At 37.7% G+C, this 15,209-nt stretch overlaps 1 pseudogene; it reads right to left on the bottom strand.

The window, feature by feature from the left end:
• Positions 1 to 1,284: 1,284 nt before the first annotated feature.
• Positions 1,285 to 15,209, bottom strand: part of LOC114690921 — a 32,991-nt pseudogene continuing 19,066 nt past the window's right edge.

Below are 15,209 nucleotides of genomic sequence, written 5' to 3' on the forward strand. Positions count from 1 at the left end.
AACACAAGACTGACTCTTGGAGGAAGTTTATTCCCATTATCCCCTTCTACATTGCGTCCCCTGGGCTATACTTTTCCTTCCTTCTAAAGTAGAATAATCCAAACATTCTTTTGACTGTACATATGTTCTGAAGGACATTTTGGAGTGGGCTTCCAAAACATGTTTCCAAATAGCAAAATACTCTCTAAAAGTTATAGTGGTTCAGTACTATGGTGTTCTGTTTCTGGCTTAGCTATGAATTAAATCTATGTGCACCCTTCCATGAGATGCTCACGACTCACAGCATAAATTTTTGTGATAAGTCTTTCTCTGTCTCTCATCAGTCTGCTTCCAAATAACCACACAGAGACTTATTAATTGTGAAAACTTAGCTGATAGTTTAGGCTTGTTTCTAACTAGCTCTTATAACTTAAGTTAACCCATTTCTATTAACTTACTTTTTGCCTTGTGGCTTTATTACCTAATTTACTGTACTGTCCATGCTGCTTTCCTGTTTCCTTCATGTCTGGCTCACTACTCCTCCCTTTTTCTTCCCAGTGTTCTTTGTGCCTGCTATCTGTGGTTCAGCTTTTTATTAAATGAATCAGAGAGACATCTTCACAGTGTACAAGATTTTTCCGCAACTCACTCTTCTTTGTATCAATTTGGCCTGCTGTACAAAAGCAATATAGACAGAGAAACTTTCAGTCAACATTTCTCCTCAGGCCTCCATAGGCTTGGAAATCTGAAATTAGGGTGTCAGAGTTAGTGTGTTCTGGTGAGGGCTTTCTTGCAGGTGGCAAATGGCTGACTTGTTTTTTCACATGGTGACAGAAGCACAGCCAATTCCCTGGACACTTCTAATCCCACACACCAAGATTCTATGCTCATGATCTACTTACATCCTAAACAGCCCAAGTTACTTTGGAATTAAAGTTTCAACACATGAAATTTGGGAAAAACCGAAAGCAGCCCATTGTAGCTTCCTCATCCTTCCTTCCTTCCTTCCTTCCTTCCTTCCTTCCTTCCTTCCTTCCTTCCTTCCTTCCTTCCTTCCTTCCTTCCTTCCTTCCCTCCCTCCCTCCTCCCTCCCTCCTCCCTCCCTCCCTCCCTCCCTCCCCCCCCCTCCCTCCCTCCCTCCCTCCCTCCCTCCCTCCCTCTCTCTCTCTCTCTCTCTCTCTCTCTCTCTCTCTCCTTCTCCTCCTCCTCCTCTTCCTCCTCCTCCTTCTTTTTGATATTTCAAAATGCTTTATTTTCACTTGGTCCCAAGACTTGGAAGGGGCTCCAGAGCAGATACAAAGCTGCCTAGAGGTTCAGGCGAAGGTGCTGAGAGGCTGGCTGGTGCAGAGCAGAGGATGGAGGCCCCTTGGAAGGTGAGGCTTCCTGGTCATGCTTGAGAGTGAGTCTCTCCAAGAGGTACTTGCTCAGAGATAGCGAGGACGCACCAGTCTGTGCTGGCTGCGGCCCAGCCACTCTGTGGAGGTTGGTCAGGTGGTTGCCCATCTTCTTGATGAGCTTCACCTCCTCATCCAGGAGGTGGTTTTCCAGTTTTCCAGGAATTCACAGAGGTGAGGATCTGTGCCAGAAGAAGCCAGGGCATGAACATCCAAGAGGGCCTGGTTCAGGCTCTTCTTCAGGGCCAAGGCAGCTTCCATGGCCTTCTGGGATTTACCCCACTCATCTTGAGATGGCTTCTGCACATTCTGGAATAGGGCGAGGCCTCCAGGTTCGTTCTGCATTTTTAGCAGCCGCTCGGCACCCTGGCGCTTCTCCTCGGCCAATTCACGGAAGAAGTAGCATACACCCTCCAGAGCCATGTCATCACCCTCCATAGCCTTGTCATCCCGATCAAAATAGTAGCCAAAAGACAGGTAGGTGTAGGAGGCCCGCAGGTGCAAGTTGACCAGGCGGTTCACTGCAGTCTCCACTTCGGTGGAATTATTCTGAAGAACCCAGGAGCATATGGCATATACGCAATATGGAACTAACCGCCAAGAGACTGTACTGTCTGGTCCTAGGAGTCTAAGGCTGGGAGAAGATGGTCCCAGAGGCTGTGAATGGAGACACTGAGAGGCGGCTGGAAGCTAACAAAGGGAGTCCCTGGGTCTGCTCCGTCCAAACACTGTTGAAGCAAGACACAGACATGGGATCTCTGGGTGCTGCTTGAGAAAATGTGATTTTCATACTAAAACATCATTCTGTATAAGGACCACTAACTTATTTATACTTGGTTTGCTCTAATTTTCTCTTTCTTACAGTGAAAGACCAGGTGAAGATCTTTAAAAGGGCTGAACTAGTTCTCTTCCCTTCTATTTATTTTTCACCTCAGCTTTTAACATCAGCTAATGATACTAATATGATAGAATTAACAGGGATGTTTGATGATATTACTAAATATTATTAGACCCTTCAGACTGGACTGAAACAGAAAGAGGAGCTTAGGCTGCACCTTAACTTGAGTCTGAGCTACGGTTCCTCAATTGGAAGTTTTGTGTGTGTGTGTGTGTGTGTGTGTGTGTGTGTGTGTGTGTGTGTGTGTGTTGTGTTCACAGAGTTGATAATTGATTGGTCAGTAATGAAAGTATTATGTTATAAGTTGTGGATGTAAAATTCTGGGGCCAACAGTGGTGATCTTACAACCAGAAGTTGGAATAACAGTACTCAGAGGAGAGATTCTTGTGTAGCAGCAGTGGTGAGCACTAAGTCTTTCTGTAAAGTGCGATCTGTGTTGATAGATAAATTAGAGATCCATCAAAGGTTAAAAGGGGGGGTTTAATTGAGAGTTTTCTGGAGCCATTGCAGTTGAGATCTGGAAAGTGAGTAGAAGCCCATGTGTGAGAAAGTTACTGAGGGAGCACATGGCATAGGTGACTGCCAGGAAGCCAGGGAAATTTTTGAATTCGAGTAAAAAAGAAACTGGCAATGGTCTTGATATTATACCCCACACAACCCTACAGAGTCATATGTTAGATACCATCACTTTGGAATTAAGGGTTCAACATAGGACATTTTGTAAAACACAAACCTTTATTCATTACAATCTTTGGGTATAATTAATGAATTTTGGGAAAGAAATATCACTATTCTATCATCTCCCAGAGGTCATATGTTGAAATCTTTATCACAGTTAGGTACTAGGTGATAAAATGTTTCAGGGTGATTAGTTTTAGGAGGTAGGCCCAATTTAGAAAGGTTGGCTCTCTTATAAGGAGTCTTAGAAGGTCCCATTTGCTCTTTCAATAGTTGAGAACACAAGAATGGACCATCTATTTCTATAAAGTGAGTCCCATCCAACATAAAATAGACTCCGAACCTGAACTTTCTAGCCCTAAGAATGGCATTTTTGTTTAAAATCTGCCCCGGCTATATATGGCAAGTGGTGTGGAAATAGCCTCATGTAAGAATCAGGGATACTATTATAGGATAAAGCTGATTATGTCATTTAGTTCTTGTTCAAATCTGGTGTTGCCAAATATTGTTTCCCCTGTCCATGTCCCATCTTCCTTCTCTTATTGCTTCTCTCTCTCCTCCTTCTTCCCTCCTGACACCTCCCTCCCTCTCTGCCTTCCCCACTTTGAGTCAGCTTTCAGATGTCTACTTCTTTTGTGTGTAGTATTCTTTTTCTCTTAGTCTGGCTTCTATCTGTTCAAGAGTTGGCATACCTAATACTACAGATTTGGTTTCTCCTATAGCATTTCACTATATCTCATCTTGCTGGACCACAGGCAGCTCAGAGGCTCATAATAAGCCAGTAAAGCAGTATTCTGTATGCATTTCAGAAGGTGCTCAACTTCTCTATGCAATACTTTAGTGAGTATAACAGTATCACAACATTATTATTAGAGCTATTTATTAGACATAAAGTAGTTGGGATAGCTCCTAGCACACAGTAAGTATTCTACCTCTAGTTATCTATAGAAATTCCAGGTTCTATGCCTAATCATCACCTGTTCTGACTTCTAATTACCACATTAAATTGTACTTGGGAGCCTAATTTCTGCCTACTTGAAATCCTTGGTGTGATCCTATATCTTGACTCCAAGTATAAGCCAATGTAGATGTGTCTAGGAGGAATTTCAATGATTCACTTATTGTAACTGACCCTGTCAATGACACTATCTCTGTTCCCCAGGGTTTTTTTTTAAAACCAAAACCACAGGAAGAGAGATTTCTTTAACGTTGGTTTTGTTAGACAGAGTGGAGTGTAAGTTCACCAGTATAGTTATTTCTTTTCTTCCTGAGAATGAAGTCAAGTTTGAGTAAAGCTGACCTAAAAAATAGATGTCTATAATTTTGCTGATATACTTGGGAACTTTCAAACACTTCATATACATTTTTTTTGAAATTGGTAAAAAAAAATATGCTTCTGAATTTATCATTAGTTTCAGCAAGGTGTTCCCAAACACCTGAAACTACTGGCTTTACCAAGAACATTCAAATCAACAGCTGGGTCAGGAGAGAGAGATGCGCAGTTCGTCAGAAAATGATCCAGTTGGCTCACTGCTGAGCAGTTATTTTTAATGTGCACATTCTATGCTCCTTCATGGAAAAAATTCTTCTATGTCTTCAAGTCAGCTCTGACAGATGGTCCCAATAGCTTAAACCCTTGTAACCTACTATAGATGGCTGGTCTCTTTTCCCCATGCCCTGTGTCATTCAGTTCTTCTGGGATATATTAGCTTCTGTTAGTTTGTTTTCTTAACTCTTGATAAGATATCTACACCACAGTTAATCCAGAGTCAGTGACAGCAAACCACTGTTACAAATGAAACAACACAGATAAGCATGGAGGTCATCCTCTCCTCAAAGATTAAGTGAGAAATTCTCTCTGGTTCTCTGTGACAGAAAATTTATTCTTCATTTGTATCAAAGGAGTAGAAAAACTTGAAGATGAGTAAATTTTTACAGATTCTAGAAGCAAATAAATAAGAATCAACTGAATTAGGAGTTACATTTAGGTCAACTCAGTCCACAGATTCATATTTTTTAGAAAGTCTTGCTCAAAAACTGCATGCTATCCCTCATATAAAGACTCTAGATTATAACGTACATGTGCATGTGTACAAATGGGAAGAAATGTAATGAAAGCCTATGAAACTAGAAAGGAGAGTAAGAAATTGCAAAAAAGATATGCTGCACATGGAGTGGGTGTGGGGTAGGAGATAGCAAGGAACCAGGAAGGAGATACAAGGAGGTCCATTGGGGATGGTGAGATGATAATGTTTTGTTTGAAAATGCTACGATGATTCCTAGTAGTTTGTATGCTAATTTTAAAATACCTTGCTTTGTTTATGTAAATGCAGACATGTTATACACTGCTTGGATCTCCCTTTCTTATGAAGTCTGGAGTCATTGTGACATGAGATAGGTTTCCAGTTCTTATATTTCTTAACTGACTTAATTGGAGAATATTCTAAACCTCTCGTGCCATCTATTTCTGTTGTATAGAAGTGATTGTTGTTATTGTTTGATTCAGAGGACAATTCTCAAAACTAAACATGACCCTGAATTAAAGATACTTTCCAAATAAAGGAGTGTAACAAAAATATGTTAGAGTCATTTTCATGATTGCCATTATTTATTAGAATAAAAACAAGAGTGGAGACTCAATAGTGTCCAGTGAATCTCTCCTGTGTAGATTGTTCCATAACTGACCGTGTCAGTAAGAAAAGATTTTTTTTTTTTTCAAAATGACAAAAGCAATACATCAGGGGTTTAAATTTTTCTTCTCCCAAGGGAGAGGTACTGAGTTTATGATGATTGATTGTGACCTTGAAAATACAATTATTTCCACAGGACTGAAAATGCAATTTATTCTTTTCTGCATTTAGGACAGGTGGAAGGATCTCACGCTGACCCGCAGAAGTGGTGGGAGGGCCCCCGCAATTCAATAACACCAGGTCTGCAGATGTGCCTTGCAAATAAATTCAAGTGAACATTGTTAAGTTTCCTTAATTTTAATCATAATGTTCACTTATTATTGAACAATGCTAGTAATTAAAGTAATGGAAAACACTAAAGGATGCATCGTGTTTAAGTTATTCTGGATAAGTTTGATGTGAACTACAAGGACCTTCAGTATTTCAGACTCTAACAGACAAAGAAAACAGAGAGAAGTTTCTAATATTTATCCTGGTTCCCATGGTTTCAGATACCTGCTGGTAGAAAGATTAACTGCAGCATTTACCAGCTTTGTTTACTGAAATCAAGAATCAATTGCTTTGTGTCTTAATCCTGTATGTATCCATTGGGAATACTGAGGTCTGGACCTTCTTCAGTCTCATTCTCTCTAGTCCCACCCACAGAGTATTTGGACAAATATGCAGCCAGAATTCTTCAGCTAGTTACACTATCTGCACTTAGATGGTTTAAGATGCTGGCAAGTGTGACTGTTGACTGTTTTGTCTCAGCATGGCCTGGGCTGATGACAGTGTTTGCTGTCAGAGATAGATGCTTGAGTTTTAAGGTAACAAAAATGGCACACTCTTTCTTGGCTTGTAAGCATAGTTACCCTTTCCATACTCAAGATGCTGTTTATCGCTTTGTCTCTTTAGTTAAAGAAAACTAAAGCATTGTATCCATCCTCTGTTGTAGTTGTTCTGTGAACCATCATCTCCTTTGTGTGAACAATGTTTTTCTACAAATGTACACTTATATCTACAGTTTGGTCAGTGTTTCTAGGTCCATGATAATTCCTGTCATCTTGCTGGAGCAGAAATGAGGCCACAGAGGGCAAAGTCCTTATTTATGAAGGTGTTTGGACTCTTGGTCATTCCACAGTCTCGACTCTAAACATTTTTATGTTAGTAAGAAGTACTCTTACATAATTTTACCTACCCATCTTTTATATTTCCTTTGAAACACAGCTTTGGAGCTTCAATGTATCTGAGTGTAAGAAAGTCTTACATTTTTAGAGACAAAGTAAAATAATGGAATAATGAATTGTTTAGCTTGTAGAATAAGGCTCATTGCAATAGCTAGAATAATAACACTTCAAAGACTTTCACATTTGAAACTATAGAAATTGAGTATTTTATATTAGCTAGCAAAGGGAAGTCAGGCTTACACATCAATTAAGTGAATTAATGAGCTAACTTTGGGATGGGGAATTTTCTGACCCTGCTCATCATTGACAAGGGTATTAAATAGAAGACAGAGGTGTTACTATCACAATGGTAATGAAGGAGGAGCTCAAAAAGTGATGCATCATGAGAAGGACTTGACCAGCTATAATGACCCTGAAACATAGAAACCAAAACCCAGGGAAATTCTTTGAGCTGGAAAAGTCAAGGAGATGATTCTGCTTTGAACCCTCCAAAAGCAATGCAACACTTCTGATGGATTGGCTTTAGCACAGTGAGATCCATTTGACATTTCTGAGTTCCATAAATATAAGATAATAAATCTTTATTGTTTAAAGCCATCAAGCACTTGAAAATTTGTTATAGATGTAGCTGAGAACTTACACAGTAAGCAAGTATTTTTGGTTAAGAGCCAGTCAGAAAATGGTAGAGATTTTGATGACCATACTCTCTTTTCTTACAATTTAAAAATATTGCCACTCTAGTGTAATAGAAGACACAGAGAACACTAAAATAAATAGACATGGCTGTTGTCCATTAATATTTGAACTAGAAAAAAGTGGCAGCCCAAGTTTAATTGTGGATCATGTTTTGCTGAGTGATAGATAGATTCTGTTAAGACCCCCACCCCTAGTTCATACCCTTGGATCTTTGGGGAAATTATTAAATAACTGTGAACTGTATGTATATGTATGTATGTATTATGTATGTATGTATGTATGTATATATGTATATAAGTGTATTTATTTATTTATTAACAGTGAAGACACTTACTCTCACATACCAGAGATAGATGGCTATCTTCAAACACTCATCTTCTGGATTTTGTAATGGAAGGTATATCTGAAATGTGGCTACCCTTCAAGAACACCTTTCCTGAGGGACTAACCTAGGCATTTTGCATATATGTTACAGTTGTGTAGCTCCTCTTATGGGACTCCTAACAGTGGGAGCAAGAGCTTTCTCTGATTCTTTTACTGGCTTTAGGGACCCTACTCTTCATACTGGGTTGCCTTGCTCAGCCTTAATAGTTGGAGAGGTGTTTAGTCTTACTGCAACTTAATATACCTTGCTTTGTTGATACCCATGGAAGAACTACCCTTTCATGAACAGAAGAGGATGAGTGGATTGGGGAGTGGGAACAGAGAGGAGTAGCAGAGAGGGACTGGGAGGAGAGGATAGAAGGGAAAATGTTGCTGGGATATTGTTGTTGTTTGGTTTTTTTTTGGATCTTTTTGGGGGCCTACAACCCAGCTTCCACATAAATCACACATGAAGGCTTATTCTTAATTATAAATGCTTGGCCTTAGTTTGGCTTATTTCTAGCCAGCTTTACTTAACTTAAATTATCCCATTTACCTTTTGCCTGTGGGCTTTTCAGTAAATCTTACTCTTACTCCATGACTTTCTGTGTAGCTGGGTGGCTAGCCCCTGGAGTCCTCCTCCTTCTCTGGCTACTTCCTTTTCTTTACTCCTTCGTCTATTTTTCCTCCTCCCCTTCCAGATTTCTCCTTCTATATATTCTTTCTGCCTACCAGCCCTGCCTCTCTCTCTCTCCTGCCTTGCTATTGGCCATTCAGTTCTTTATTAGACCATCAGGTATTTTACACAGGCACAGTAACACAGCTTCACAGATTTAAACAAATGCAACATAAACAAAAGTAACACACCTTAAAATAATATTCCCAAATAGTATATAAATTAATTAATTGATTAATTAAAAAAGAATACCTTTGCTGCCTTCCTTTTACTTAGGTAGAGTTATGACTTTATGGGTATGGGAACATGAGACCATGTGATTGGTACTATGTCCTTGATCAATCATATGATCATTTTCTGTAATTTCTTAGAGTAATATCTAGAAAATATCTAGAGGATATTTTAAACAATGGAAGTAACATCAAGGCATCTTTCTGTGAAACACTTTGTGGAAAAAATACATTTCTATTCTATTTTCAGATCCAATAATATGCAGTGAATAGGAAGTAAACCAATATTTTTGATCTGTTATAACATCTAGAGTTTGTTAATGTAAGCATTTATATGCTTTAAGTATAACCCTATGTTTATAAATGCTGGTGAAGATGAAATATTATATTAAACACTACATATATAAACTAGTACTAGAGAAATATTAATCATACAGCCTCATTTTCTAAGTCCTTCAGCATTCTCCTTGGATGTAATTGTAAGTTGACTATGGGTTGTTAGGCTCTCATTCTGTCTGTGTATCTGTCTTTTTCTCCCTCTCCCTTTCTCCTACATACACACAAACACATACACACAGTATACGTGGTAGTGCTTTAAACAGAGAGAGCTCAAGGACTTACCATGTGATAAGCTAATTCCACCACTTAGCTGTTGCTTCTATTCCTTCTGGCTCTTGCCTCTATACTTCATAGAGAACAATTCCTTCTACTTTTTGAGGCCCTGTAGTAAAAAAAATCTAAAACAATGAACTTCAAACTTATCCTTATGAGGATATATTTCCCTGTATTACCTATATTTCTAAAATATAGTTCAGCTTTAATTTTACTTGACATCATTTATATAAAATGATATTTACTAGATAACAGACATATATATTATGTTTAATTTCTATGTGTGTACTGATTGTATGTCAAGGTAATAAAAAGTAATAATTGAGACATTTATTCACTTATAAATTAAGCAACATTTAAAAAGTGCTAATGGCTATTTCTTCTGGTCTACTCTTCCAGGATTTTGAACTTTACTCTTTCAAAGCCTTTAGGTACATCATTAAATTATTAGTTTGAGATCTTTCAATTTTTGATGTAGGCATTTTTCTCTTAGGTCTACTCTCTTTGTGTCCCACAGATTTTAGTATGTTCTAGTTTCATTTTTGTTTAATTCTAAGATTTTTAACTCCCTTTTTAGTTTCTTTCTTGCTTCAATTATAATTTATATTAGGTTGGTTAGTTTATTTACTTCTTCTAGTTTTGATTGCTGTTGATATCCAGCTTTGTTCTAGTGAACTCAGGATTCATCACAACTTTCCTGTATTTGTTGAGACTTGTTTTGACTTCCAATATACCATCTACTTCAGAGAAAGGTCCATAGACTACTGAAAAAGAATGCATATTCGTGTTTTGGTGGAATTTTCATAGATGTCTATTAGGTACATTTAACTTATGATATCATTTATTCCCAATGTTTCTGTATTTACAAAAAGTATGGGTGACCTATTTGTTGGTGAATATTAAGCCACCCATTCTTACTATGTTGAAGTCATTGTGTAGTTTAGAACTAGGGATGTAGTCTGTGTTTGGTGTGTATATGTTTAGAGTTGTGATATCCTGTTGGTGGGTTGTCCCTTCAATGAGTATGAAATGAACTTCTATAATTATCTGACTAGTTTTGGTTTGGTATCTATTTTGTCAGATATTATAATAATTACATATACTTATTTCTTATTTACATTTTCATAGAATACCTTTCACCCTAAGTCAGTGTCCATCACTGATGGTGGGGCATTCTTTCATAGAGACAGCAAAGTATGGATTCTGTTTTCTTTTTCTTTTTTCTTTTTTTTGGTTTTTCGAGACAGGGTTTCTCTGTGTAGCTTTGCGCCTTTCCTGGAGCTCACTTGGTAGCCCAGGCTGGCCTCGAACTCACAGAGATCCACCTGGCTCTGCCTCCCGAGTGCTGGGATTAAAGGCATGTGCCACCACCTCCCGGCCTGGATTCTGTTTTCTAATTTAATCTCCTATGCTGTATCTTTTTCCTGGGGGGAAATGAGACTGCTAATATTAAGAATTATTGTTGAAAGTTGTGTTCATTATGCGTGTTGTGTCATTATGTTGCTTTGTGGTATTTCTTTAGACATCTTTGGATTAACTGCTCTGGAAATATTTATTCCCTGTGACATCTTGGGTATGTTTATCCTTTTCTTCAGAGCTAAGTGTTACTTTCAGTATCTTTTCTAGAGCTATCTTAGTTGTCAGAGATTCATTTAACCTTTTATTTTAATTGCAAGTTTTTGTTTCTTTTTCAACTGTAATAGATAATATTGCTGGGTATAATAGTCTAGGTTGATGATTGTGGTTTTTCAGATCTTGCATAGCACCTTTCCAGGACTTCTGGCTTTAAACATTTCTGTCAAATAAGCTATTGTTAATTTCATGGCCCTACTGCTAAAAGCTATTCAGTCTTTCTTTTATCAAGCTTTCAAAATCATTGATTATTCTGTGTTTGTAATATTTTAAGTATAGAGCTGGAGAGATGGTTCAGCTTTAAAAGGCAAGGCTCACAACCAAAAATAATATTTCAAGTATAATATAAAGAGTTTCTTCCTTTGGTCCTCCATGTTTGGTACTCTATAGGACTCTTGTATATGGACAGACATGGCATGTCCTTCACACACATGGACTCACAGGGCAGCATCAAAGGGCTGTTCATGCTCTAGTAGGTGATCTTCCATCAATGAACATACTGGCAGCTCTAAGTGGAATCAGGGTGTGGTGGTATGAATAGGAATGCCCCCCATAGGCTCATATATTTGAATGCTTGGTCATAAGGGAGTGGCACTACTGGAGAGGGATTAGGAGATGTGGCTTTGGTAGAGTAAGTGTGGAGTTGTTTGAGAAGTTGTATCACTAGGAGTGATCTTTGAGGTTTCAAAAGCCCAAGCCAGTCCCATTGTCTGTCTCTTCCTGATGCCTGCAGATAAGGATGTAGAACTCTTAGCTTCTTCTTTAGCACCATGTCTGCTGATGTGCTGCCATTCTCCACACCATGATGATAATGGACTAAACTTCTGAAAGTGTAAGCAAGCCCAAATTAAATGCTTTATTTTATAAGAGTTGCTATGGTTACAGATGATGTCTCTTCACAGTAATTGAATGATGGCTAGACAGTAGGATGGGAAGAAACTGGAGAGGAGAAGATAGAAGGTGGAATTAATCAAAACATATTATATACACATAGGAAATTTTCAAAAATAGAAACAATTGTAAAATACACAAAATTTCTATATGTATATGTACACTTGTATTTTAATTTATCAGATGAATTCAATTTGAAAATCTTCTTTAAGGATAGAGTGTTTAAAAATAAAAATAAGCCCATATAGTTCCCCCAAAGTTCTATGTAGTATCTTCATAATGGCATATTTGCCTAAGTTCTTTGTGATATATAATACCAACAACGAGGACTCAACTTAAATATAGCAAAGAATGGTATAACTTGCTAAATATAATAACTCTGAAGAAGGAGACTTCAGTTAGAATTTATGCTCCTGTGCATACCAATCACATGGTCCCTTCCTATGGTCACTGTTATACAGTCTCCCAACTTCAATTTTTTTAGGTGTAAAGTACAACATTCTGGATGAGTTTTAGAAAAAAATCAGTGAGGTTATATCAAAACTTCTGACAGAATCCAGTACACTTTATGTACACAAGAATTTATCATCAGAAAGATGCGGTACAAATACTCAGAGTTTATCATAATTATCATCAAGAGTTTCACTGTGTTTCTGATGTTTTCTTCCTGGTGAGCTCAAAGTCCTTGTTGTAGAAGTGGCTGTAATACCACTTCAACATGCTGGACTTTGCCAGAGTAGCAGACTTGACTTGGACATGTATTGGCTAACTCCTGAAGATGATGAATGATTTTCATTAAAATTCAATCCACTCTATGTAAACCCAAATACTGTACACAATTAAATCTTCTGATAAATCAAAAGAGTCTGTGTGCAGGCAGAATACAAACAGAGGTCATCTGGGAAGTGAGACTGGTTAATCAATTCATTTGCATAGATGTGAAGACATTCTGTTTAGTTACCCTTCAAGCACTCATGACAACATAAATCACTGTTTCAGGCAGGTTTTATAATATCAGACACTAAGTAGCCCTTGCCCCAAAGAAGCAAAAGATTATCCACAATAATGCTAACTGCTCAGTCACAGCTTGACAGGCAAGAAGCCACTGCAAGAACAGTGCCAAACATCTTTAAAAAGTCATTTCCTTCTCTCCAGATAAATAAACCTGATGGTTTTAACCTCCATGCCTGCAGAGATATATGTCTGAAAAATCCATAGTCCTAGTTTTTGACTCATTTCATACTACATCTTTGAACATTCCTTGGATTTTCAGTTCTTGGGATTATTATTCCTCCAATTCCCCAAGTTCCAGTTTAACGGATGTATCTGACTCCAGTTTTCTTTTATCCTTCATAAAAACTGACTGGTAACTACTCCAGCTTTGACCTGGAAGTACTACCCCTAGTGAGGCTTCTGGTAACTGTTGCACCTACCAATGATGTACCCTTGGGGTGGGGCTCAGACAGGAGCCATTAAGACCCGAGATTCGATGGATGTTCCAGCCCTCTTGGTTCCTGGTGATTCTGGATGCTGGATGGTTGATGGAGCAGAGTTCTCCAGAGAACACCACTGGATTGCACCTTACCTCTCCCGGATCCTGTAACCAACCCCTTTACTGGCTGTAAGTTACCCTAAAATAAACCTCCTTTTTTAACTACATGGAATTGCCTTAATAAATCCCTCAGTAACTGACCAAACGTGTCAGCTAGGTAGTTAACACTTGCTGCTCTTCAGAGTACACTAGTTTGCAGTATTCACAGAGTTTGGCTCACAACTGCCTATAACTCTAGCTAAAGGAGATCTAACACCTCTTCAGACTTCTACAGGCACTCACATATATTCGTCCATACAAAAAAACACACTGAAATACAAGTAAGTCCAAATAAAATTCAAACAGTAAGAATTCATCTTTATGATTCCCAGTTTGTTCCTAAACACCAGCCATGTAGTTTCTTTATTATTTACTGTAGTACTTCTGAAATTGTCATCTACTCTTCAGAAGTGACATTCTAGTTCCAGGAAATATGGACAAAGAAAGCACATTCATATGCTTCTAAAACCCATAAAATTATACAAAAGTTGAAGCCAGTTGTCTATACAAGTATATGCTGCAAATTATATGGAATATAATTTATTGCAAATGTATTCATAGGCTCTCCTGGCTTCCTTTAAAACCACCTATTCTTTCTCTGTTCTTATCACTTGACAATTCAATATTTGCTTTTATTAATTAGCATATCTTTTTATCAACTAGTATATTTTACAAAGGTAAATTGTAATGAAAGTGTCATAGAAAAAATGCTCTCTGTGACATATTTATCACTCCTTATTATTTTGAGGGGAAAATGTACATACACACACACACATCAACACACCTTTAGTAAATTCTTCCATTATAGGTTCACTTTCATATTTCTGAAGAATCCTCTTATATTACTGTTTTGCATTTTCTGTTTTTCATTAATATTCTATTTGGAAAAGGACTGTTTATCTTTCACAATTGCCTTCATGACCTATGATCATATCCTGAAGAGACAATCACAGTAAGGGCATTCATATATTAGCATGCATCAGGATGAGCTCATAGGCTGAGGGAGTACAGATCCAGGGATATTTTTCCTTAGTGTTTCTGATTCAGTAGTTCTGAAATGAGAGACAATAGTTTGTATTTCACATCAGAGAAGGTCATAGCCACAACTCTTCAAGTGGTCCAATGCTGCTGTTCTGTGACATATTTTGGGGGAGACACTGAATTTTTATAGCATTATTATTTGTAAAATCAATATTTGATGTTGTTATTTTAATGACCTGAATATAACTCCTGTCTGTTCCACATGGTGAATGGCTGTTATAATTCCATTATTGTACTATTTTGTTTTTCCTAGAGGTGATGATTTCTTTCATTTTATGTTTAGCCTTTTTAAGAGAACTAACGCATCTCAACTGTTGGAAGACATTCAATCATACATTAATTGATTTCACTTTTAAAAAGCATCTCTTCTGGGATCACACTAAACTCATGTATAAACATGTATGTCTAACAAATATAAATGTGTGTGTGTGTGGTTGTTGTCAGAAATTTTCCTTGACTCGGATTGCAATTCTCCAGTTTTAGCCTCTCGAGTTGCTCTGCTTACAGACTACACTGTCATTTTTGAAACTGTATTGGCTATTCTGATGCCTGGATTTTATTCCTTGTATTTTCATTTTCATTTAATTAGAGTGATTTTTTCCAAAGGTGATCCCTTAAATCTATTCATATATTCTTATTAATTTACATATTTGATTGCCATTGGCTAGTTAC

Source organism: Peromyscus leucopus, chromosome 10, assembly GCF_004664715.2.
Source record: "Peromyscus leucopus breed LL Stock chromosome 10, UCI_PerLeu_2.1, whole genome shotgun sequence".
NCBI lineage: Eukaryota > Metazoa > Chordata > Mammalia > Rodentia > Cricetidae > Peromyscus > Peromyscus leucopus.